Here is a 25,801-nt window from a genome sequence, read left to right as displayed (position 1 = left end):
AAGAATAAGAAGTGCACTGATTTCATTCATCCTCCCTTTTACGAACCAATGGCTGTGTTCCCTGACTTTATTGGGTACATTCAGTGATTGATTCTAGACCAATAAGAAGGCAACTTCTTGGTCACAATATTGATTTTGACCAATCTGCTATAGTTTTATAAATTCTAATCAAACAGGATTTCTTCACCCCACCCCTTCCATTCTTGAATATTATATATTGTAATTATTTTTCTGTCATAGATTATATGATCTTTAAAGGTAGAGACTATTTTCTTATCTAGACAAGAGAGGCTGCTTATTGTAGCACAGAGTGTGAGGATGGAGTTCTGAAGATCTGGCTTGAAATACTGGTGATATTCTAGATTGAAGTCATATGCTAATGAGTCACCACTGCTTAGGTGGTTACCATGCTTTGCACGCTTCACAGAATACATGCAAAACCATGTTTTGTATCACAAGCTAAGTCTACCCAGGCATGGAAAGCCAGGCACAGAGTTGTTGCAGCTCAGTACAGTAGGAAGAGGACTGGTCCTGGGGTCAGAGGACTACCTAGTCTTCAAGTCCTCTCTCTGATGCTAGTGTAACCTTGAGGAAATCATTTAACCACCCTGTGCCTCTGCTTCCTCATCTGTAAAATAATGGGGCTTAGACTAGATAGCTTCTGAGATTCTTTTCAACCTCTGATCCTTGATATTATATTCTGGACAAATTGTGTAACCTCTCTGGGCCTCAGTTTCCTTTTCTTGTAACATGACTAGAGAGCCTCTGAGATCCTTTCCTATGGCCCCTAAGAAGGTTAGTGTAGACTAGGGCCCCAAGGCCACATGTGGCCCTCTAGGTCCTCAAGTGCAGCCCTTTGACTGAATCTAAACTTCACAGAACAAATTCCTTTAATAAAAGGATTTGTTCTATAAAACTTGGACTCAGTTAAAAAGCTGTACCCAAGGACCAGAAGGGCTTGAGGCCACAGGTTCCCCACCCCTCTAGACTGTTATTGTTGGCAATGAGAAATCTGTGTTGACTCAACTAGATTTGCTTAGAAGAAATACACTAGACAAAGTGAGGGAATTCTGATCTAGGTTTCAGTCACCATACATCTTTGGCAGAAGTCTTTAGAAACAAGGTTAAGTCTGAAGTGAGTGGCACTTTCCCAGACTTATTACACAAAATAAAATAAATAAATAAAAGGAAATAGGGAACTCCAGGGAAATTTAAGGGCAGGTAAATGGTGCAGTGGATAGAGCACTAGACCTGGAGTCAGGAGGACCTAAGCTCAAAATCAGTTTCAGATACTTACTAGCTATGTGACCATGCACAAATCACTTACTCCTTTTTTGCTCAGTTTCCTCATCTGTAAAATGATCTGGAGAAGGAAATGGCAAATCACCCCAGTATCTTTGCCAAGAAAACCCCAAATGGGGTCACAGAGTCAGACTTTACTAAAAACAACTGAATGAAAGGGTAAATTTACTTGACTAGATTTGGAATCTACATAGACAGGGACAAGTTGGGAATACTGAATGCACCAGATTCTCTGTGTGTTCTAGTTTGTTTACTCATGTACTGGACCTAAGCATGGACTTCTCTGAAAAAAAGCTTCAAATGGCTCATAAAAAAAAAAAAAAAATGAAAGACTCCAAAGGCTTTTTGGACACCGGATAGTTCTTCCTAAACAACAATTTGATGAGTTAAGTGTAAATGAATCAGAAACATGTGGATTGCATTTCCCTTCTCAGGCACTTGGACGTAGAAATGAAGGCCTGGGGTTTGAAGAAGTGAGGGGAAGTGTAGAGGGTAAAGGGTCGATGGATTTTGCTAGGGCCTGAGGAAAAGTTGGACAAAACTGTGAGGCTCAACCAAGGAAAAACCAAGGGTGACGGGGTTTTCTCTCTCTCCCCTCCATCTCCGCAGCTCTATCATTTCTTTCATCTGTAGACTATGAGAGCTTGAAATCCATCATGGCTACTTTCCTTTTTTGCAGACATCACACTCCAGGTGTCTCTGCCATAACTTCTGGAAAGGGTTGCTGCAAAGTTTGGGCCAAAAACGTGCTCTACCAAAGTCAGGTCTATCTCAGGCATTAATATCTAAGCCTGTGGTCTCTTCATACCCAGATGGGTATGGGATGGTGGAAACTAAATTTTGAGTCAGAAGAAGTAGTGTGGTATAGGAAAAGGGAAGAGAAGGGAACAGGGTGTCTATTAATTAGGTGCCTACTGTATGCCCTGTAGTGTACTAAGCACTTTACAAATATTATGCTATATAATGGAAAGAGGGTTAGATTTGGAATTAAATCAAGGAAGGAAGGAGGGAAACAATTAAGTGCCATTTACAGGTCCAATGGACAGCTGGGTGATGCAGTGAATAGAGTATCAGGCTTCCAAATCAGGAGAACCTGAGTTCAAATCCAGCCTCAGGCATTTACTTGCTATGTGACCTTGGGCAAGTCACTTAACCCCGTTTGTCTCAGTTTTCTCATCTGTAAAATGAGGTGAAGAAGGAAATGACAAAACCATTCCAGTATCTTTGCCAAGAAAACCCCAAATGGGGTCACAAAGAGCCAGACATGAATGAAGAACTAGTGGACAACCACAATGTGCCAGATACTGTACTAAGGGCTTTAAAGATATTTTATTTGGTCCTCACAACGACCCTGAAAGGTCAGAACTATAATTATCTCCATTTTATTGTTGGGGAAACTATGACAAAGAGAGGTTAAGTGACTTGCCCATGGTCATGGTATCAGCAAGGACCCCAACATATACAGGAGGGTCTGCTGTACAGGTTCTTAGATCTACTTTTCTAAAAGGAAAGCAGCTTTTGAGGGGGCAACAATCAACTTTAATCAAGCACATGTATCATTCATTTAGTTCAGGGGAAAATGTCAACAACCTGAACTTCAGAGGAAACATAAACAGAAATTACAAGCAGAAATTACAAACAGAAATACCAACAGACAGGACTTCCAACTGTCTGACCATAAACAAGACATATATCACAGATCAACAGACAGATCCAACTGTCTGACTATAGTTACCAAAGAGAGAAGCACCAACATTTTCACTAGCATTTTCAAAGCCAGGGTGTGTATGTGTGTGTATGTGTGTGTGGGGAGTCCTTACAGGCTACCCAGAATCTCATATGGCCAAACAAACACTTTCAAAGAGTAAGCCCCTAAACAAAACCTCACCTCTGAGTATATATACACTTTTCAGAGCCAGAGGGCATCACAACCCTTGAAAACAAGTACCTCATTAGAAATTAAGAAAAGGTGTGGGCCTTCCTACAAAACAAGTTTCCCTTAATCAAACTTCCCTTAATGGGCAGTCCCTTTAATGGGTGGGGAAGATCTTTAATTCTCATAATTAACATTATAGTTACATAGCTAGTAAGGGTCTGAAACCAATTGAATTCATGTCTTATTGACTCTAGGTCTAGCACTCTCTCCACTGTGCCACCTATCCTGCCAAAGGAATTTAAGTTCTAGTACAGGTTTTGACAGCAGTGTTACACTGGGCACTTCCCTTTTCTGGGATACTGTTTTCTCATTTATAGAATAATGAGGGTTACACTGGATCAAGAAGCAGTTAGGTGATTCAGTGGATAGAACAGTGGACCTGGAGTCAGGAATGCCAAGCCAGCCTCAGGCACTCACTACTGTATGACCCTGGGCAAGGCATTTGACCTCTGTTTGCTTTAATCCACAGGAGAAGGAAATGGTAAACCACTCCAGTATCTTTACCAAGAACAACCCATGGACAGTACTGGCATGCCATAGTCTGTGGGGTCATGAAGAGTTGGATACGACTAAACAACACACTAAATTAACGATTCACAATTCAAAACTTATTTATTTATTTATACTTAGGACATTCTTTGCCATGAGGAATCAAGCTATGCCCAATATTTAAATTAGTAATAAATATGTGTTTCTCAGGCAGGAACTAAGTGAGATAACATTTGTAAAGCACTTAGCAAAGTGCCTGGCAAACAGATGAGCTTTCAGATCAATTAACTTAATTGTTAATTAATCAATTAACAATCTTTTGGTTTCCTTTGCCTTGCCTCCCCTTTTCTGCTCCACCTCCTCTTCTTACTTTACTCCCTCAACAGTTTCAATGGAAGAGATTTTTTTTTTCGCTTCTGTGGAAAGAGGTATGACTATAACTTTACACTAATTTTGGAAGAGCAGACAGCAAACTGTTTTGGGGAGCTGAGGAATATTGAAGTTTGGTCTAAGAGGTGCATCACATCTAACGAAGCTTGCACTGGACCTGACGAATCCTAGAGTCCTTTCCAGTTTGAAATCTATTTTTCCATGATATACGATTGGAATGTTACCTGTCACTTAATAGCTGTGTAACCTTGAACAAGACACAACTTCTATGGCTCTCAGTTCCTTTCTCTGAAAGGTGGAAATAGCACCTTTGCCTATCGAGAACAGTGCTCAGATCAAAGAAGGAGCTTAATAAATAATTGCTGTTAAAAGGACAGAATCATGTGAGATATAACAATAGTAACAACATTTATACAGCATTTTTTATGTACTAGGTACTATGCTAAATACAAATGTCATGTCAGTTGATCCTCACAACAATCCTGTGAGGTAAGTATTATTATTATCCCAGTTTTATGGTTGAGGAAGTTGAGGCAAACAGAGGTTAAATGACTTGCCCAAGATCACACACTTTGGTAAATATCTTAGGCTAAATTTGAACTCAGGTCTTTCTGACATCAGACTCAGCACTCCAACCACTGTGCCACCTAGCTCCCATTTAGAGTGGGAAACAATACGTGAGCTCATCCAGTTCACTTTGGAACAATGTGTATAAAACATTTGTAATTATATACCCTGTACAAATATGACTCCTTGTCCTTTCCATCTAAGAAAAATCATTGTTTTCTTCTTGTGCACTAAGTATAAGAGAGCTTTTCTTCACTTTCAGGCAAAAAATCTTAATTCCCCTTTTCCATGAAAAAGGAAATGCTGAGCATAACTATAAAAGGAGAAATCCAACTCCAAGGAGAATGAAGAGGAATTAATCATAAAACACTAAATGTCATAGCTGGAAGGGATCTTACAATATCAAATATTAAAGCCAATCAAGAAGCATTTATTGAGCACATACTATGGGCTGTCCCTGGCAGTTCTGAAACCATGGGAACAACACAACAGATCTTGCATTCTATTGAAGGGAAACGAAATGTCTATATAATATATACATACGTGTGTATAAGATATAAGATTACTTTGTGCATATGCATGCATGTGTATATGTATGCATATGTTCATAATTTCAGGGGACAGCAGCAGCTTGGGCAGGAGGAAGGAGGCAGTTAGGAAAGGTCTCAAGTCAGAGGAAGGACTTGACCTGAACTTTCAGGATTCTAACAGGCAGAAGTTAGGAGGGAATGCATTCCAGGCATGGAAAGGCAGAGAGATGGGAAATGGAATCTTATAAATAAGAATCTGGGCCAATTTGGTTAGAATGTAGAATGTGTGATAATAAGTAATAAACCTGGGAGGGTGGGTTGGAGTTAGATTGGGAAAAACTTGAAATGCCAAACATAAGAGTTTATGTTTTATATTGGAGACATTAGGAGCCACTGGGGAGCTTTTTGATTGGGGAAGTGATATAGTCAGACTTTGGACAGTTGTGTGGAGAATGGATTGGAGAGTGTAGATGTGAGGCAGGGAGCTCATTTAGGAAGCTCTTGTAATAATCTAGGTGAGAGCGATCAGAGGCTAAACTAGGGTGATGGCCCTATGAGTGCAGGGAATGAGGCAAATGGCAGAGATGTAAAGGAGTCAGATTGTGAAGAGTTTAAAATGTCAAACAAAATTGTTGAGGTAAGGGAGAGTTACTGCAGTTTACAGAGCAGGAGAATGACATGGTCAGACCTCACCATTAGAAAAATCATTTTGGGAGCTGTGTGTTGAGGACAGACTAGAGGGAAGAGAGACTTAAGAGAAGATGGTCAATTAGAAGGCTCCTGCTCCTGCTCAGGTAAGAGGTGTCAAGAGCCTGAACTAGGGACCAGCTGTGTGTGGAGAGAGATGAGAAGAGAAAGAAATGACAAGATTTGGCTATCGAATGGATATGGGGGATGAAGGAGAGTGGAGAGTGGGTGACAATATTGAGAGGCCTGAAAGAATGGTAGTGCCCTAAACAAAAATAGGGAAGTCAAGGAAGAGGAGAGGGAATTAGGGGAAATGATAATGCGTTCTGTTTTGGACGTTTTGATTTTGAGATGTCCACAGGACATTCAGTTATCCATCTTGAAATATTCTATTCACAGTTTTTTGTAGATGAAGTAATTTGGCAAATTCAGATACACCTACATGTAAACACATAGGTGTGTATGTGTGCATATGTATTGAGTCATGCAAGACTGAGGTCCGGAAAGAGAGCAGGTGCTATATATGCACATTTGCATATATGTATATATATATACATACACGCTCACTCATATATGAATGTATACATACATGGATATATAAACTTTGTACATAATACACACATCTAGGAATCACATATATGACATATCTTTACCTACTGATAATTCCCAGATATATTAAACATACAAAGGTGTATATATATATAATATAAATAAATATAGTATATAAATAGAAATAAATATGGACTATAAATAGAAATATACATAATATATAAATAGAAATATGCATTATAATATACATATATGTGTGTTCATATACATAAACACAGTAATACATATACATGTGTGTATGCATGTGTGTATATATGTATATATATACACACCATATATATATGTGTATATATATATATATATGTGTGTATATTATATAGACACCCACACAAATATACACGAAAAACCTTGGGAGCTGATGAGATTATCAAGAGATAGGGTACATAAAGAGACCCAGAATAAAGCTTTGGAGTCCTCCTGTAGTTTGGGTGTGGAATATGTACAATGATCCAAAAGAGTAGATTGAATTAAAATGGCCAGACATGGAGGAGAAGAATCATAATATAAGAGTATCATGGAAACCCAGAAAGGAGATAGTATCTAGGAAGGGAAGAGGACCAACAGAATTAAGTTGTGTAGGGAGGTCAAAAGGATGAAGGCTGAGAAAATTGCCTCAATTTGTCCATTAAGAGATTGGTGGAAGCTTTGGACAAAAAAGTCCAGCGAAGTGATGAGGATGGAATCCAAGATTATAAGTAGCTAGGAAGGAGAGAAAGTGGAAGTAAAAAATATAGACAGGTTTTTTTTTTTCTAGAAGTAGGGCTTTTACCAAGAGGAAAAATATAAAATGGTAGAGTCAAGTGAAGATTTTTTAAAAATTAAGTCTTGGGGATATTTGGGAATGTTTAAAGACAGAAGGGAATGAGGTTGGGAACAAATAGGGAAAGACTAAAGAATAGAAGGAGAGGGGATGATGATGGAAGGTAATCTATTGGAGGACATGAGATGGAATGGTGCCAAGGGTACATGCATAGCGGTTGGCCTTGGCAAAGAGAAGGATATTTCATCATACATTAAAGGAGGTAAGAAGGGTGATGATGAAAAGAGGGTTTCATCTGTAGAGTAGAAGAATCGTTCACAATGAATGGTGTCTGGTTTCTCAGAGTAGCATCTGGCATAGTGCCAAAGAGGGAACGCTGGTGTGGGAATCTTGAGGAGGAAAGAGAAGGCTTAGAATATTGTGAGATCAAACCCAACGTAGTTCCAGAGGACTTAGGATGAAACATGCTATCCACCTCCAGAAAGAGGTGATGGCATCACAGAGAAGATTAAAGGTTTTCTGTTTTCTTTTGTTTTGGATTGCTAATGGGGGGATTTGTTTTTCTTGACTATACATATTTGTAATAGATTTTGCTTTTCTTGCTGTCTCAGTGGATGGAGGTGGAGAGGGAGGTAATTCAGAACGGATTAAAATAAATTTTTTAATATATATTTTATTTTAAAATAAAATTTAAATAAAAGAACAGGGTTAGGAATAGTAACAAGAGTCAGTTAGAGAAGAAAAAAATATATACTGCCTTGCTTCAATGAGGGTCCAGTTAGTATCAAATAGTATAATTTGTAAGGACTCAATTGGCAAGGTTATGTGATTTTTCTCTAGCATAGTTTAGCAGCTTATGGGGTAAGAGAAGAGGAGGTAAATGGTAGTGTTAAGCCAAGGTTGGGGTTTGACCAGGAATGAGTAGTGAGGACAAGATAAGGTATTTGGATGTCACAACTACAAGGGATCGTAGACAAGGGATCGCAGAGGAGGGCCCTGAAGCCTACCGGTGGCTGTGATTTGCCTAAGATCACTCAGTTCCTTGTTCATAGAGGAATGAAGGGGTAATTACAAGTCTCCTACATTCTAGGCCAAAGTTCTTTCCGCTATACTGGGCTTCCTTTAACTCCCTTCTGACTTTTCCAGTTAAATTATGTAGAAATCAGGACTGTAGTCTTAACTGGAATGAGAACAATTATGGTTTTTCCTTTCCCCTTCCATTTGATTGTTCTTAACCAGAAAATTATTACTAGTCATGGGACCAAGGTAGTAAGATCCATGACCAGAACTGAGCTGTGTGTGTTGTGTGGTGTGTGTGTGTGTGTGTGTGTGTATGTGTGTGTGTGTGTGTGTATGTGTATATGAGACAGAGAGACACAGATAGACAGAGACAGAGACAGAGACAAAGGGAGAGAGGAAGACATACACATGGAGAGAGAGAGAGACAGACAGACAGACAGACAGACGGACAGACAAAGAGAGATTACGAGATGGGGTAGGGAAGAGAGAGAGAATTGAAGAAGTCACTTTGGGAATAAATGATATAAACAGCTCGCATTTATACACTGCATTAACATCCACAAAACACTTTTCTTTTTCTTTCTCTGTAAGGAAGCTAAGTGCAAGTATTCTTACGTCCATCTCACAGATGAGGAAACCAAGTACTTAGAGTTGGAAGTGACCTTGTATCAAGGGCTATGTACCAGGCAATTTACGTAGTAAGCACTTTACAATTATCATTACTCTTGATCCTCACAAGAACACTGGGAGATAGGTGCTATTATTCCCATTTTACAAATGAGGAAACTGAGGCAAACAGAGGTTAAGTAGCTTGCTCAGGCTTACACAGATAGTGTCTGAAGCTGGATTTGAATTCAGGTCTTCTTGACTCTTAATCTTTTTGTGTGTCATTTGGCATAAGGAAATCTTTAGATCTTTCTTAACAACTATGATTTTAAATACATAAAATAAAATACATAGGATTACAAAGGAAAATACATCATGTTAAAATAAATATGCAATTTTGCCTATTCAGATTCTAAATTTCTGAAATCGATTGGTGACCCCAAGGTAAGAATCTCCAGTTTTGTCTAATTACCCTCATTTTAAAAAGATGGAGGTTAAGAATCAAAGTCACCCACCTAGGAATAGGTAGAACCTAGATTTTTTGCCCCCTAGTTCAGCATCGCTTGTGCTACTGCATTCTAAAGCGAAGAAAGGGCAGGAAAAAGCATTCTGTGTGTATCCCTAGACTTGGGCTGGGTTAGTTTGGGCTGGTGAGGACAGGGAAGATGGATGTGTTGGAAAATTTCCTAAGATCTGGCTCAATGCAAGGAAAAGTGGGATAAATGCAAGCAGACACAGAAAACTTTTTGGAACTTGTCTTGGGGGCCATAAGGAGCTCCTGAAGAAGGGGGCTGCTGGGAAAATGCTGGGAACCATCAAAATTATGGAACTATGAGTGGCAGAGCAGGCTTACCACTGGGATGAGGCAGCAGATGAAAAATGTCCCTGCCAATGAGCCATACAGCCTGGCTGGCTGGCCTGTGCAGACTTTCAGGACCAAGAGTTCTGAAACTGATTGAACCCTTCAGCACAGGAAAAGAAGGGCCCATATTCTTAAAAACAACACGCACTCACATAGCCCATGGATCACAGCTCAGACTGAATCTCTGCAGTATTCCTTGGGAATCACTTTAGATCAACCTGTCTTTAAATTGGACCTTAGTTTCTTTATGTATAAAATGGGTGGAATCTGAACTAGGTGACCTCAAATGACTTTTTCCTCTAACATTATAGTACCAATGTTCTATGTTCTATGGACCTTTCTAGCACTAGCATTCTACCTTGAAATGAGATAATCTATGAGTTTTTAATTCCTTTGAAAATTCCTAATTTTCTAACCTCAAAACATTAAATAAATCCTGGCTGCTATAATAATAATTAATAACAATAATAATATTCTAACATTTTAGGCCCTAAAGCATCTTTCCCATCCTCCTGTTATATATAACCTCAAAGAAGAGCTGGTGTTTAATTCATAGTCTCTGTTTTTTGTGGCTGTTGCTGTAATACTTTGAGATCTTATGAAAGTTCTTTCTCGTCTTCATTTTCACTGGAACCCTAGGATTGCTCTGTTGGGGGTCAGAGGAGTGGGTGGGATGCAGTTGAAGGTGGGATCTAACACAAAAGGCAGACCATCCTGATTGTCGTCCTTGGATCTTTTCAAAACACAATGCCATTACGTTGATTACAATAATGACCTTAGGAGTCAGGCCCTTAATTATTGACCATGCCCTCTGAGGGGTCTGAGTCTAGAACTGTCAAGGCCCCTTGGGAATCAGGTTAAGATACAGCAGCAGGTATCAGAGAGACAGGGCCAGGAGGAATGAGAAAGTGTGTCAGGGGAAATTGTTTAAATAAACAGTTGGATGCTTGGAAGCACAGCCTTAAGACTTCAGATCTTTCTCTCCCTTCTCTGTTTTTTTTCCCCCCTTCTTCTTCAAAACAGAAGATTAAGTCTGCTGTGAACATGAGTTGATGAAAAGAATTCACATAGTTCTTTGAATAGTACTACAGGGAGACCCACAGGAGAGCTACAAATTGCTGTTGGAGACACCAGTCTCCTTTTTCAGAAAGTTAGCATAAAAGTACACATATCTTCTTTCTATAAGGTACTAACTTGTAAATTAACCTTTAATGGAGTATAAATGACGTCCTGAAAGAGCTGCTTATGCAGCTATATTTATGATCTAGAAAATTGCAAATATTTACAAGATTATAGGTGTTAATGGTCTGTCAAAAATGTTTGTATATTGTACATACATTAAACCCCGGTTTCAGACCACCCTGGTATAAAAGACCACCCCTCTCCAGTCCCATATAGAGTTTCACTTTGAATCCATATATGCCAATCCCTATAATTAGACTACTCCCTAATATAGATCAAGTCCACTTTATAGGGAAGGTCTCGATAGGTTTCATTTAGTTTAAACCCAGCACCCAGGCTGCCTATGTAAACTGTTTGCTAAACAGCACTGCCTAACCAATCAATCTTGAGCCAATCCTTTGGAAATTATTCCTTGTTGTTCCTGGGAAACTTGCCTGTCTGCTTTGAAAGTTTGCACTGCCCTAGTGCCTAAGTGACCATGTTTTGATTGTTTTCCTGAAAGGAAAATGAAACATATACACACATAGCTCCAGCAATCTCGCTTCCCCATTAATGTCTGGTCATCTGATCATGAAGTGTACATAAGCCTCAGATTTGAATCCTTTCAAAAGTACATTATGATTTCAATGGCACCTCGAACAGAGGGCTTTACAATGGGAAATTGCAATAAATAAATAAAAGGGAGAAAAAAAAAAGATCTTTCTCCTATAACTGATAGTTCTTTGTGATTCAGGTTTTCTGAACTCTTGCTGTGCTACCACACCAGAAAATTTGTGTGGAAAGAAGTGGGGAAAAGGAGAGGAGCAGGTAGTTTTAAATCAGATTTCTATTTATTATCTAATTTGCACATTTTCATTAATTCCAAAGCTATTTCTTTGGCAGTCTAGAGATCATCATTTTCCTTAGGCATTTGTTAGAGATTTGACCAAGTCCAAGACATATGTAAAGCATGGCTTAATCCTGAGCCTTGCGGAAGAAATGTATCCTCTCATATGACTGTCTAAGAAAATATATTTTAAAACCAAAATCTTGTACTGAAAAACATCAATGGAGAACTTTTTTATGAGAATCTTTAGGTAATCACATAGCTCCTTCCTTCTTTTCTTAAAAATAAATGTGTCTAGGTGAGGCATGCATGGGTAATGCTGCAGTTTCTCTCTTATAGAAGTCTTATTTAAGTGGCGGCAGTGCGGTGGCCTTATCTCTAAGTATACCAGAGCAGGCCAGGGCACACACAGAAGTGATAGATTGGTCTCTGGAATCAGATAGTTTCCTGGGAATTGGGGTGGCCAGATTGGTAAAAGAATTCTCTCTCTACCTCCCTCCAAGCTGATTAACAGGTTTAACAAGGCCCCTACCTGTCTGACTTTGGAAAACCTTGATAAGATACTTTCCTGAACTGGGGTCAGGGTTAAGGGGTTTTGCTCTTCATCTGGGTAAACACATTAGGGCTGATGCTGAAATGTCATCATGGCCTTGAAAATTTTTCGGATACATGATGTTGTGCAACTGGAGTTACCAGTTACATATTTCCAAAGAAGCATAGATTCAGAGATGGAAGGAACTTTAGTGGTCATCTAATCCAATGCCCTAATTTGACAAATGGGGAAACAAGCATACAGATATAGACTAGCTTGCCCAAAGTCAGACAAATATTAATTACTTCAAGGATCTTCAGTTTCATCAGTGTGAGTGTTCTTTCTGCTGATATGGATTATAAACCTTCCATATCAAAAGTTCTTAACATTTTCTTTGTGTGTGTTATGGACTCCATTGGCAGTCTGGTGAAGCCTATAGACTCTTTCTCAGAATAATGTCTGTTGCCTAATTAATGAATTAATGGAATATTAGATTTCAGTTAAAGATGAGCAAAAATAAAGGTGTATTTTTTCCCCATTCAAGTTTACAGATCCCCCTAAAATCCATCCACAGATCCCTTGGGGGTCAAGGACTTGGTTAAGAACCTTGCTCTAGATTTATAGCCAGTTAACTTAAAAAGTAGCTGTGACTGAAAATTTTCCCACCTTATCTTTCTAAACTTAGTAAGGTTTATCCTCAGACAGTTTCCTAAAGGGTCTGTACTCAAACTTATAGCCCTTAAGAACCCGAGGTCTTCTGTTTGTAGGTGTATGGCTAGTTTTGTTAGTAGAGTCCAAGGCTCCTAGTTTCAAAGACATATGTCTGAGTGTATGTTGAACCTATAGTCTTTAGGATTCAGTATGGGGCATTAGAAAGAGCCCGAGAACCTGGATTCAAATCTTCACTTTGCCAATTACAACTTGTGTGACCTTGGGCATAGCATTCAATGTTTCTGGACCTCAGTTTCCTAGTCTGTTTTACAGGAAGAGGGTAGGCTAAATAATATCCAGTAAATAGTCCTTCTAGCTCTAAATCTATAATGTTATGGCCATAATGTGGCATCAAAAAAGGATATTGAGAGAGAGCCAAATTCATAGTGTTCAGAATAGTTTGAAACAAGTATATTATGATATTCAGTTTCAAAACAAGAAAATCTTGGATTCGATTTCTGCCTTTTATGCTTCCTGCCTGGACAAGTCACTGAACTTCTCAATTTTGGGTTGGGGTGTGCTGGAGCCAGCTCTTAGGCTCATGAGAGATGGTTGTTAAATCTTCAGTATGAACATTTATACCTATGAAAGCAGCCAGTGATTGATCAGCCCTTAATCTATTGTTTTGTTGATTGTCTAGAAATCTAGTGATGGAGAAAATGTTAATTATTCAGATTAAACTTAAAAATGTGCCCAGCTTTTCATAGATCTAGTTGTTAAGAGTTTATCAGCATACCATAGATTTTAGGCAATTAAAACTGTAAATTTCAGAGAAGGTGCTGGCCTGCATGAGTAGAGGACACTTCCTCGTAAGGAACTTAATGAAATACCAAAATGAAAATGAAATAATATTTCTAGTGCCATTCCTCTCCATATGAAGACATCAAACTGTTAGAATATAGTAGGTGATGAGATTCTCAAGACATTTTCTCAAAGCCCAAGTTATCATTCTCCAAGTGTTTCACCCTACTTCTTTTCAACTGTAGCCACTCTTATTTGCAAGGAGTGGGAAACCCAGATGAGCTATAGAACATCAGCTGATCATCTGAATTCTATTCATGTGCCAAACAAAGAAATAAAAAGAAAATCCACGTGGTTATTTCAATTGAGGAAAGAAACTCTAGGCTCTGAATGACAAGCTTTTATAATTAACTGTTAGGGCAAATGGTTGGTCATCCAAATATATTGTCTTTGCTACATATGAAGACAGAAGAATTGTTGGCATTCTCTGTTTTTTCTCTACATGGTACTCTAAAGACAATACAGTAAGAATAAAAATCTTGTTACTTAGATTAGGACACCTTTTCCTCCTAAAAAGTCTATGAAACATTCTTGAGATTTAATTGGCCCAGGGAATTGAGGTTTCAGCTATCAACATAGCTTCCTGGTCACCTAAGTTATAAAATAGCCAGCACACAAGAAGTCAGAGCTCCTTGGGCATGATATACCCTCCTAACTGGGAATGCCACAGTGGCAAATGCCAAGATGAGGAAAGCTGGGTTCAATGCTGTATCCCTGCTGAATATTCTTTCTATGTTATTGGTGAGTAATCTTTTGTTAAATCTTATTTGGTCTAGATTAAAGGTTTTCAATTACTTCCATTTCTGGGCCTGAACCATTATATTGGCCTGAGTGAGGCCTGCCCAAAACAAATGTGTCCTTAGAATTTTAAGTATCCAGTCTAAGGCCAGGGAGCAAACTCAGGCACAGGGGCAAGAGCAGAGCCCTTCAAATGTGGTCATTCCCGCTATTCTTGCTCTGGGTGTTTGCTTAGGTTGATGGTTGATAGTTACACAAACATCTACACTTCCAACCCAGCCTGGTGAAGCTGGCAGGGTTTGGGGGATTCATCAATTATTTCAAACTATTTTTTGAACATTATGGGTTTGGCAGAAACCCCAAACATACTTTACCAAGTGCTTTTTCCCTTCATTTTTAATCCCATGAGTATTTCAAATGCAATCCGTATGTTCCTGATTCATTTACACTTAACTCATCAAAATACTGGTTGGTATGAATTATTTGATGTCCAAGAAGAATTATGGTTCCTTTTTAGAAAGACTTAAAAAGACTTTTTCCCCCTCTAGAAATGTAATTTTCACTTGCCATATGCAGTGTAACATGCCACCTCCACCCCCAAACTTTTGCCTTCTGTTCCAAAGTAAAAAAACAACACAATTCCAGGGGTCACTAAAACTTGGGGAAGTGCTTTATTACTTTGGCCTTTCTTTTAAGATCCATGCGAATTCTAAGGGAAATTTGATCCATATGTTTCTGATTCATTAACATTTAAATCATTAAAATGTTGTTTGGTACAAGCCACTTGGTGTCCAGTAATCAAGCATGATACTTTTTTGGTGTTTTGTTACTATTTTTTTCCTGAGCTCTTTCTTTGCAAAACAGGAAGTCACATTTGGCAAGCCCAAAGTCAGGAATCAACCAGTTAACACTTGGCTTGATAACTAACTCTCCACCTATTAATTTAGGAAGAAGCCAGTTTATCCACTCTCTTGTGAAACTCAGCTCAAGAGTTTTCCTTATATTTAAATGGGTGCTGCTACTCATATATAATGAGATTAATTTCACCCATAAGTAAATTAGTTCCTTTAAGGAAGTTAAATATGGTCACTATGGGAGCATTGGCACCAAGTGGCACAATGAATAGAGTGCTGGTTCTGGAGTCAGGAAGACTCATCTACATGAGTTCAAATCTAGCCTCAGACACTCTGTAGAACAATCTGGTGAAGGAGATGGCAAACCACTCCAGGATCTTTGCCAAAGAAACCCCAAATGGGGTCATGAAGAGTTGGCCACAACAAAAAAAAATAACTGAACAACTGATTGATTTTAAGAAAAAAAAGGCGTCATACTTTTAACTTTAACATGCATCATTAGCATTTTTCTCCATCACTTTCTTAAGTCTAGACAATCAACAAAATAATGAAACCCTGATTGTAGTGTGTACCAATTTCCAAGTTATAAATGTTCATACTGAAAATTTTATAACCAACTTCTGAGAGCTCATTTGTGCTGGCTTCAGCACCCTTCTTTCCTGTTTTAAATCTATGATCTATGTGATGGTTTATTGTTGTTATTGTTCAATTGTTTTTTGGTCATGCTGGACTATTTGTGACATCATTTATGGTTTTCTTGGGAAATGATACTGAAATGGTTTGCCATTTCTTCTTCCAACTCATTTGACAGATGAGGAAATTGAGGCAAACGGGGTTAAGTGGCTTACCCAGGGTCACACAGCTGGTAAGTGTCTGAGATCAGATTTGAACTCATGAGGACAAGTCTTCCTGACTCCAAGCCCAGTGCTTTATCCACTCTGGCACCACTTAACAGCCCAGTGTGATGGTGGGATTGGCCAATGAAGGCCCAGGCCTTGAAACTCACAGTTATTCTCTGACTATTGCCCATCTTAACACATAGAACTAGAAGCTGCATTTAACCAGAGTGACTCAAGGTTAGTTCTATGTCCTGGTGAAAAGCCTTCTAATTGACTTTGGATCTGAGAGGACAGATGACTCAGAAGAAACTGAGCCAGAACTGAGTGTACATACAAAATATTCAAATAAAGTGTCTCTCACTCTCTTCTCTGGTGACTTTTGAGTAAGGGCTGCTGTGAACTGATGAGAGTGGGATGGGGTGGGGTGGGTGGGAAGGCCAGTAACCCTATATATCTATAGTTGCCAGTATCCTTGAGTCAATATTATCTCTGTTTCTTTTGTGTTTGTTCCTTCCTGTGAATGAACTCCTTCGGGTGAATTCTGAGATGGGAGAGCCCAGGGAATAGGTAAGATCTAGACAGCCACCAAAGCTCTCTGAAGTCACACTGGCAAACAAAATTTGTAGCAGAACCCTGTGAAGTGGTGGTAGCTAACAAAAGAGGAATTACCTCAGATTGAAGTTGAAAGACAATCCTTCAAGAACGGTGGCACTTTCAAGGATTGTGAACTACTATAATAGAGAGAAATGCAGCATGTGGACTCTAGCATAGCACTGATTTACCAAGCCCAGAGAGCTACATGTAGGAGGAACTCTATGAAGACTCCTCAACTGTAAAAACAGAGCCAGGAATAAGAGATAGATGTTGGTCACATATGCCTCACTTAAATAATAGTTTGTTTGAGCTAACTCTCCTTAGGGACCTTGTTCATGCAAGAGAAGAATGCCCCTACGTTGGGAGGAATGTTTTATTACTATTTTCCCTATATCTTTTCAGTAAATACCCTTTTCTAAAAGCTAATAGAGTTCTTCTGGTTCATTGATATTGGAGGGGGCACACTGATAGGGGCTTATGAATTATAGTATTGGAAGCTGCAACCCCTCCATGTTACCTTTAGAACCTTGAGGAAAGAAATAATATTGTTACTTCTAGGAACCTAACTGGCAAGTCTAGGGAAAGTAAAAAGAGTAAGCCTAGTAGTCTAGAAGAGATACCTAAGTCAGTAACTTACAGATCCAGATAGGGGTGATAATGTATTATAGACTATTGCTCTTTACCCAGGTTCAGTGATTGACTGGCTAAATATCCACAGAATAACGTTGAAGAAAGCATCTGGTCTGACTTTGAGTCAGTGAATAAAAGTTCAAATACTGGCTCTGCTACTTAGTACTTAGTGAGTCTCTGGGTCTCAGTTTCTTCACCTGCAAAAATGAAGGGGATAGATAGATGGCTTCTTAGATTCCTTTCTACTCAAACTCTATGACATTGTGAACATGCAACAAAATTTCAGTAAAGTTTCCATATGCCCCAGGAAAGTTTAAAACAAAATGGAGATGATTTAGGAGAGGAAAAAAAATTAATAGAATACATTAATAGGATTATTAACATTTTCACATCTACAGACCTTTACTGCCTGTAAAAATAAGATTCCCTGGCATTAAAATACCTTGAAATTTTTGGTTTGTACTATGGGATCAACATTCTTTAAAAAAATATTCCACATCTCAGGTAAAGCCATCTGAACCCCATTACAATTATGGAACTGAAGTTTCACGGCAAATAAAAATACTCTGTCATCTTAATAAAATCATCGTGTACAAACTTTCTTGTGTAGCTCCTCTTATTCCCAAATAGAAATTCTAAACTTGCCAGAGTGGTGGCCATCACCAGCCACGTCATCAATTTGCTTCTAAATTCTTTGTATACCACAGATCATGGAAACAATATAAGGGAGGCTCCCAGGGTATTGTAAATACCTGGAGTGCTTTGAATTGCATGGGGCCAGCAGCTGAGCAATGGTGCTCATCAAAGCTACACTAATGTGCACAGGAGGAGGGGAAGAGAGAGAAGGATAGAAAGCTCCAAGTCAGATGACCTGAGGCTTTTCCTTTGGCTTATGACAAAATCTGATCCTGAATTTTGTGACATTGTTAGCAGAACTCACAGGAAACTGCTGCCAGGACCCTGGATATGCCAGCCCTATATAAATTAACTATGGTTATTGCTATTGTATTTGGCCTAAGGCTGCTTCACTTCAATTCAATATTCCACAAGCATTTAGTAAACCCCAACTGTGTCCCAGGCACTATGATAGGTGGAACTGGATATGAAGGCAAAACATAGTATACAAAAAAAGAAATAGTCCCTGTCCTAGAAGACCTTATGTTCTCTTTCAAAGAAAAAGTTCACATAATTTGGTATTCAGATAATCAAGTCAAATATCAAATAATAAAGAACTCAATTTCTTCTCATTTACAAGGACCATCCTTATAGATCATGGGTTTTAAATCCCTTTAATCCTAGGCAGAGCATTCCAGTGAAACTAGGCCCAGTCCCTTTATTTCCCTAATCTTTATCACCATAGCAATTTTCTCGACATTTTCCATATAGCCTCCAATCATTAAATACTATGAAAAAGTAAATGCTATGCGTTCCAGCACCTTTGGAAATGATCAGAGAAAGGGGGTTGGATGGCCAATGTTTGCCCAGTGGGAGACCAATAGAGAAGTTTAATTTCCTTTCAGATTTTCAGTTATTTCCTTCCAAGCTCCCCAAAAGTCTTCCCTACACCTTGCCACCCCAACTCCCTCTCCCTGTAAACAGCCTTGTGTCTTCTAAAATTTTCCACTCATCTTTTCCAGTTCAGAGCCTGCTGCACTGCAACCACACTGTATCAATAGCGATTCTCATTACTGGACAATGAAGGAGTTTGCAAAGTGGAAACAATCGTGGTCTGAGCTGTTCCAAGCTAGTGACACGTAATTATTTCTTTTTAAAAAATGTTTTATTGATGTATTTTGCTTTTGACACAATGGGTCACTTCCCAGTTCCCCATCGCAACAGAGGAAAAACAGTTGAGTAAAACCAAGTGATAGTGATGAAAGATGACAACACAGGCAACGTTTCATTCCTATAGTTGTCTGCCTCGACAAGAGGTGGGAAATCCCACAATAGTTTCCTCAGGAAATATTAATGATGCCCCAATTTTACCTCATACACATGCAATGCTTTGTGGCAGACAGCTCTCTCCTAGAGTTCCACTTTCCCTCCCTGCACTTCCAAGTGCATTCTGTACATATCACATGGGCTTTGGGCAACAGTAGGACATGGCAGCCAGGAAATCTAATGTGGTCTTAGCTGAATTATGAGAGTTATAGAGTTCAGAGGGAGGGGGCTAGCTCTGGCCCAACCACAGCTGGAATGTGTGCAGCTGAGGGCACCATATATTAAGAAGGTCATTCCCATTACATATCTGCCAGAGCATGACTAGGATGGTGAGAGAACTATAGGTTAGACCACAGGAAAACTGGCAATGTGGATATTTAAGCTGGAGAAGAGAATGATACTTCTATTTGACAGACTGTCACCTGGAGAAAGAATTAGACTTATTTTCTTTGGTCCTAACTAGGACCAAAAGGTGTAAGATATTTAAAATGATTTAAGTAAAGTAATGTCTTATGTAAAGTGTGATTTTAATGTCTTATGTAATATATGAATATTATGCCATTTGAAATATGCATATACATGAAATGTTGAATTTGTGGATAGTTAATTTAATGTAGTTTAATGATATGTAAGTTAAATGTATATGATTATATGCTAGGGGACATTCTATTAATATACTATGTACATATATGTTTAAGGCAATACAGATTGTGTATAGGAGCACTGATTGTAATGTATTTAGTAATATATGAGTTTGCATTGTATCGATAGCAATATTTAAGTGTTATGTATAATATATGCTAGACATCTATGTATGTACTATATACATATCTTGTATAATAGATATAATGAAATACACATGTTGCATAAAGGTATTTAAAGAAAAATTTGGGACTGGTGTAAGAAAAATTTTAATAATAGTTTAAGTTGTCCAAAAGTAGAATGAATTGTCTTGGGAGGTAGTGGATTCCCTCTCACTAAAGGTCTTCAAACGGAGATTGGAAACCCACTGTGTGGTCCTCTAGCTACTGAAGCATGTCCTCTAACTCCTTCCCTAGAGAAGCATTGACTTTCTGTCCCTGGGACCAAGAGGGTTGTTCTTGGAGGCTAGCTTTCATACCCATAGAATGAAAGTGATGCTAGGTTCCCTTTTAGACTCCCAGTCCTCTAGGGAAAATGTCTCTCAATTCCCTCTGATTGGCTGACCTAGAAGGGTAAACTTTGCCTTGGGCCAATAAAGATTAGTCACTGAGCCTGCTCTGACCTCACTGGTTCTAACTACTTCATTTATTTTAATCTACTAGTCATAGCTCACACTAGTTTCTTTCAGGAGGGAACTACTTGGATCCAGCCATACAAGGCAAACTTAAAAAAAAGACCCAGTGACCATTGAGAGGATATTTTCAGTGCCACAGGTCAAATCCTGTCCTCTTTAGGAGGCCAATTCTGATTCCCTCCCACCCTGCAAGTGCCTGGTCCCTGAGTTTGCCTCCATTTACACCATATAACTTGTACACAAATAGTTGTTTTGCATGTTGTCCTTCTCATTGGAATGTAGGCTCCTGGAGAACAAGGGCCATTTTGGGGGGGAATCTCTTTCATTGTATATTGTCTGGGATATAGCAAGTGCTTAATCCATGCTTATTGACAAACTACATATGTTATGATTGTTCTATAAAGGCAGGGTTGGATGTGATTCCAGGAACCCATAGTCCATTCTTACTATATTTTCTCCCCTCCTGTTGCCACTGCCCTCAGTCTGGGTCTTGTCCTTCAGCTGACCCTTGTCTCTACCCTTTTTCTTGTGTCCCCTTAAAGCATTAATTATGCTTTTCTATACCTTGAGCAGGTTATTCGCAGGTTTTTGTCCCAATGTTCATGCCGCCTCAAGTCTTCTGGTGACAGGGACATTTAATGTTTGTCCTTTAAAATCGAATACAGGGAGTATGCAATTCAGGGTTCCACTGGGTGGGATCGGGGCATGTGGAGGTCAGTGAGTATATGTAAACTCAGATCAGACAAGTGCCTGATACCATGTGGACTTATCCAGTCATGGAGAACAATAGGGTTGATGAGGTTGTAGTTTTCTCCCTGAGGAAACTTCAGAAGGATTGTTCTCACATCAGTGGTGAGAAAGACATATCCTTCAATACAGCAAATTGAAAGAATCCCTTCCCAACCTCACACGAAAACTCTTAGTATTGGAATTCCAGCCCTTACCTCTCACTAGCTGCTTCCTTAGATTCTTCATTTTGATTTTGTATCCACTTGACATTGCCTTCTGTCTCATGTCATTTCAGATTCTTCTCTCTGGTGTATTCATATCATGATTCTATTTATACAATCACAGAAAGGGACCTTAGAGGTAATCTGATTCAACTCTCTCATTTTACAGATAAGAAAATGGAGGACCTAAGAGATGAAATTATTTTTACCAATTAGACTGAATGTTCTTTTGACCTTGGACAAGTTGCTTCATTTTTCTCATATGAAAAATAAGAGGGTTGGACTTGATGACATTTAAGGCCCTTTCAGCTCTAAGTTTATGATATTATGATCCACTCCACAAACCATGAATGGTTCAGTCAACTCCATAGACTTCAGATAGTCAAAGCCTTTGGTGGGTGCATGGTTTATGGGGCTGCAAGGTAGTGCAGTGGATAAGATATCAGGCCTAGATTTACCTTCCTGAGTTCAAATTTGGCCTCAGAAATGTACTAGCTGTGTAACTGGCCAAGTCACTTAACCCTGTTTGCCTCAGTTTCTTCCTCTGGAGAAAGAAATGGTAAACTACTCCAGCATCTTTGCCAAGAAAACCCCAAATGAGGTCAAGAGTTGGACAGGACTAAAACAGCTACATAATAATAACAAAACAACAACTCCATGAGTGGGTCAGGGTAGGATTCAGTAAACAGCTGGGGGAGGTAGTAGGAAGCCTGGTTAGTGAGAAGGTAGATTTAGGGTCTTCGTAATCCAATGAGATGAGTGACACTTTATGCATTTCTATGTAAGGAAGATTAAACTTCACGTAGTCTCATGGCATATCTTTCCATAACTGTTTTACTTGGCTTGATGTACTGTGTGCAGTGCCATGAAATGTGATGGGTTGAATGAAAATCAAAGGATCTAGACTGGTGTACCAACTCTATAACCAACAAGTCTTTTGACCTTGATTAAACCCCTAAAACTCTTAACTCCTTTATACTCAATCCTTAGTCACAGCAATATGCCTGTGAATGTTTTACCAACCAGTTCACCAAAAAAAACCAAAACAAGTAACTGAGTGACAGACACCCTTTTAGGCTTGAAGTTTAACCCGTACTATTATAATTTTCTCCATAACTTTCCAAAGTCTAAAAAACAAATCAACACAATAATAAATCAAAACATGATTTACAGTCTTTGCCTCTTTCTGAAGTGTAAATGGCCACAATGAAAATGTAATAATCAATCAGATATGAGCCAATTTGAGGGCACTCCTGCATCGTCTCCTCCTCTATTAAGTGAGGTAGTTGGATTGCGTGGTATCTAAGATCAGTTCAAGCTTTGACATTCTATGGTTCTGTGATGTTTAAATGGGTTTGTATCCCCTGAGCATACAACTACCCAACCTGGCCAAAAGTACACAGGGCAGCAGAAGGAGAAACCAATCGGAGCTTAGTAAAGTTTTTGGAAAGAGTCCATAAGTACATAATCTACTAGTGGGTAATTGAGAGCTAATTGCATAGGAAAGACACAGTACCTCTTCTTAAATTTATCATCTAATGGTTCAAGTTGAAGCATAACCTCTGATACTTTCAGAATAAGGCTTTATAAACTCTTATACCAAGACCATTAAAAAATAATAATGGATCAGGGAATGCATCATCTCATACTGGGATCTTAGTGCTTTTTTTTTTTTTTTTTTGGTAACTCCTATGAGAAAATACACATTTCTAGGAATTTTTTCCTGAGGTTGGGACATTGAAACAGATTAGGTAAGGCCTTATGCATCACAAAAATAAATGAAAATTTAAATCAAGCATTGATGAGAGAGAGACAGAGAGATACTCAGAGAGAGACAGAGACAGACCGAAGCGGAGAGAGAGACATTCAGAGTGAAGCAAAGACAGAGAGACAGAGACAGAAAGAAGGGAGCAGTGGAGGAGAGGGAAATTGGGGGAGGGAGGAAGAGAGGAAAGAAAGGAGATGAAGAGAGAAACTATTAACACTGAGTTTATTTGGCAGATCTAACAGCAATATACGTTTAAAATATATTTTATTAAAAACACATATTTAAAAATAGATTTAAATGGATTTAAAAATACATTTATATGTTTTGGTTTTACATCTCCTATAATTTTCCTTCCATCCCTTTCCCTTTTTCTTTGAGAGAACCATCCTGTATAATAATTTTGTAAAGAAAGAAAAGGAAGGAGAAGAAAAATCAGCAAAATTGATCAACATATTGAAAAATTCAGACAAGATATGCAATGCTCCACACTTGTGGACAATCCACCCCCATCCTGCTTCAGCAATGAGTTGGGAAGACCTACTTTTACACATTTACTTAACTTGAATGAAACTCACTCTCGGAGCTAAGATGTCATCATTTTTTTGGGTCAGTTGAATCTCTTTTCCTAAATTGTTGGTCAGTTTTTATTTTCTGAAGACTTCAACTGGACTTCTGAGAGCACCTTTTATACATTATAAGGAAAACATGTCCCTCTTTCTTTTTCCAAAGCTGAATGCCACAGCATAAGGATACAAAATTTGGTTCCTAGGGGAAAAAATAATGACGGACATGACTTGTGGTCCCCAAGTGCTCAGTGTTAAGAAGGATGTGTGGAGTCTTCCCAGTGATTATGTGACACATGAAGTGCTCTGTGGCAGACCAAGGGTGGCCTTGGAAGCAGTTTTTCCTGTGGAGTTATTTTGGCCAGTGTGTGGTACCTCCAAGTGTGATGAAATAGGCCTCCTGACTTTTCTAATGCTACTCTCTTTTACTCTTCAGGATCAAGTCCAGACCTTAGCTCACTGATTTTTGCCTGTCACCAGTTCCCTTACTTTCTGGAGTCCCCTAAATCTTAGGCTTCTGGCAGGATAAAGACAACAGGGGTTTCCTTTTCTCCCAGCTCTCCCCTATTCCCTGATGTCAACCTCTTGGGTAATTTAAAAGGGATTTTCCATGAAGTATTCTGTAAGGGAATACATAAGGTAAGAAAATGTTACAGTAATGAAAAGGATAATGGTTTCACAAGCTGGCAAATATGTTTATAGTTAATCCTGGCCCCCCTGTCTTAATTACAAGTGCATTGCCTGCTCATCTTGGCTCTGACCTGTCTAATGTTCTTTTTCCTGGTCTTGTCTCTAATATAGAGAGACAACATGATGCAGATTAGAGACTTGAAATGGGAGCCACAGAGTCACACACACGTAAAGATCCCAGTGGGTGCTGACTTGGAAAACCACATTTTAATATTATCTGTGTTTTACTGTATTTTTATCTTGCTAAACATTTTCCGATTACATTTTAATCTGGTTCAGCTGCACTTGGGAGTATTATGGACCCAGTGGCTAATGGGTTAAGCATTTGACAACCCTGGTATAGTGAACAGGACGCTAGAGTTGGAATCAAAAAGATCTGGGTTCAAATCTCACCTCAAGAAATTTACCAGCTGTGTGATTCTTGGCAGTAAAAATAATTAGCATTTATACAGTATTTTAAGGTTTGCAAAGCACTTTACAAATGTCATTTCATTTGATCCTTACAATAAACCCAGAAGGTGGATGCTATTATAATCTTCATTTTATAGATGAGAAAACTGAGGTTGAGAAAGGTTAAATGACTTGTCCAGGGAGACACAGCTAGAAAGAGGCCAGGTTTGAAGCATGTCTTCCTGACTCCAGCTCTCTATCCCTCTATCTCATGTTCTATATGTGTCACTTATCTGTGCCTCAGTTTCCTCACCTGTAAAATGAGAAGGTTGGACTCAGTGATGTCTAAGGCTCCTTCCAAACTCTAAATCTATAATCTTAAGAACTGAGTTCAAATGTGACCACAAATGAAGACTAGCTGTAACTTAACCCATTTGAGACTCAAGTCTCTCATCTGTAAAATAGGGTTAATAAGAGCATTTATCTCGCAGGGTTATGGAGGCTGTGGAAAGTTTTCTACAGAAGGTAGGGTTTTAGTTGGGGATTGGAGGTAACCAGGGAAACCAGGAGGCAGAGATGAGAAATGAGAGCATTCCAGGTATGAGGGACAGCCAGAGAAAATGCCCAGAATACAGAAATGGAGTGTTAAGGCAAACAGCTTGTCAAATCCTCACTCCACCCCTTATTTTTCTTTTTAAATTTAAATTTCATTGATACTTTTAATTTTTCAACACCTACATTTTCAATATATTTTAAAT

The 25,801-nt window shown here is 38.9% G+C and overlaps 1 protein-coding gene across 12 annotated transcripts in view; it reads right to left on the bottom strand.

The window, feature by feature from the left end:
* The window catches only part of ANKFN1 (ankyrin repeat and fibronectin type III domain containing 1), a 556,807-nt gene that overhangs the window by 290,500 nt on the left and 240,506 nt on the right, over nucleotides 1–25,801 (bottom strand). For 3 of the 12 annotated variants that reach the window (XM_072646762.1, XM_072646760.1, XM_072646761.1), the window contains exon 3: nucleotides 21,627–21,738. The exons of the other annotated variants lie outside the window; for them this stretch is intronic. The gene's annotated coding sequence lies outside the window, so the exon portion shown is untranslated. The remainder of the gene's footprint in view (nucleotides 1–21,626; nucleotides 21,739–25,801) is intronic. 12 annotated transcript variants of the gene reach the window in all.

Source organism: Notamacropus eugenii, chromosome 2 (assembly GCF_028372415.1).
Source record: "Notamacropus eugenii isolate mMacEug1 chromosome 2, mMacEug1.pri_v2, whole genome shotgun sequence".
Taxonomy (NCBI): Eukaryota; Metazoa; Chordata; class Mammalia; order Diprotodontia; family Macropodidae; genus Notamacropus; species Notamacropus eugenii.
This window is presented reverse-complemented; position numbering and strand designations above follow the sequence as displayed.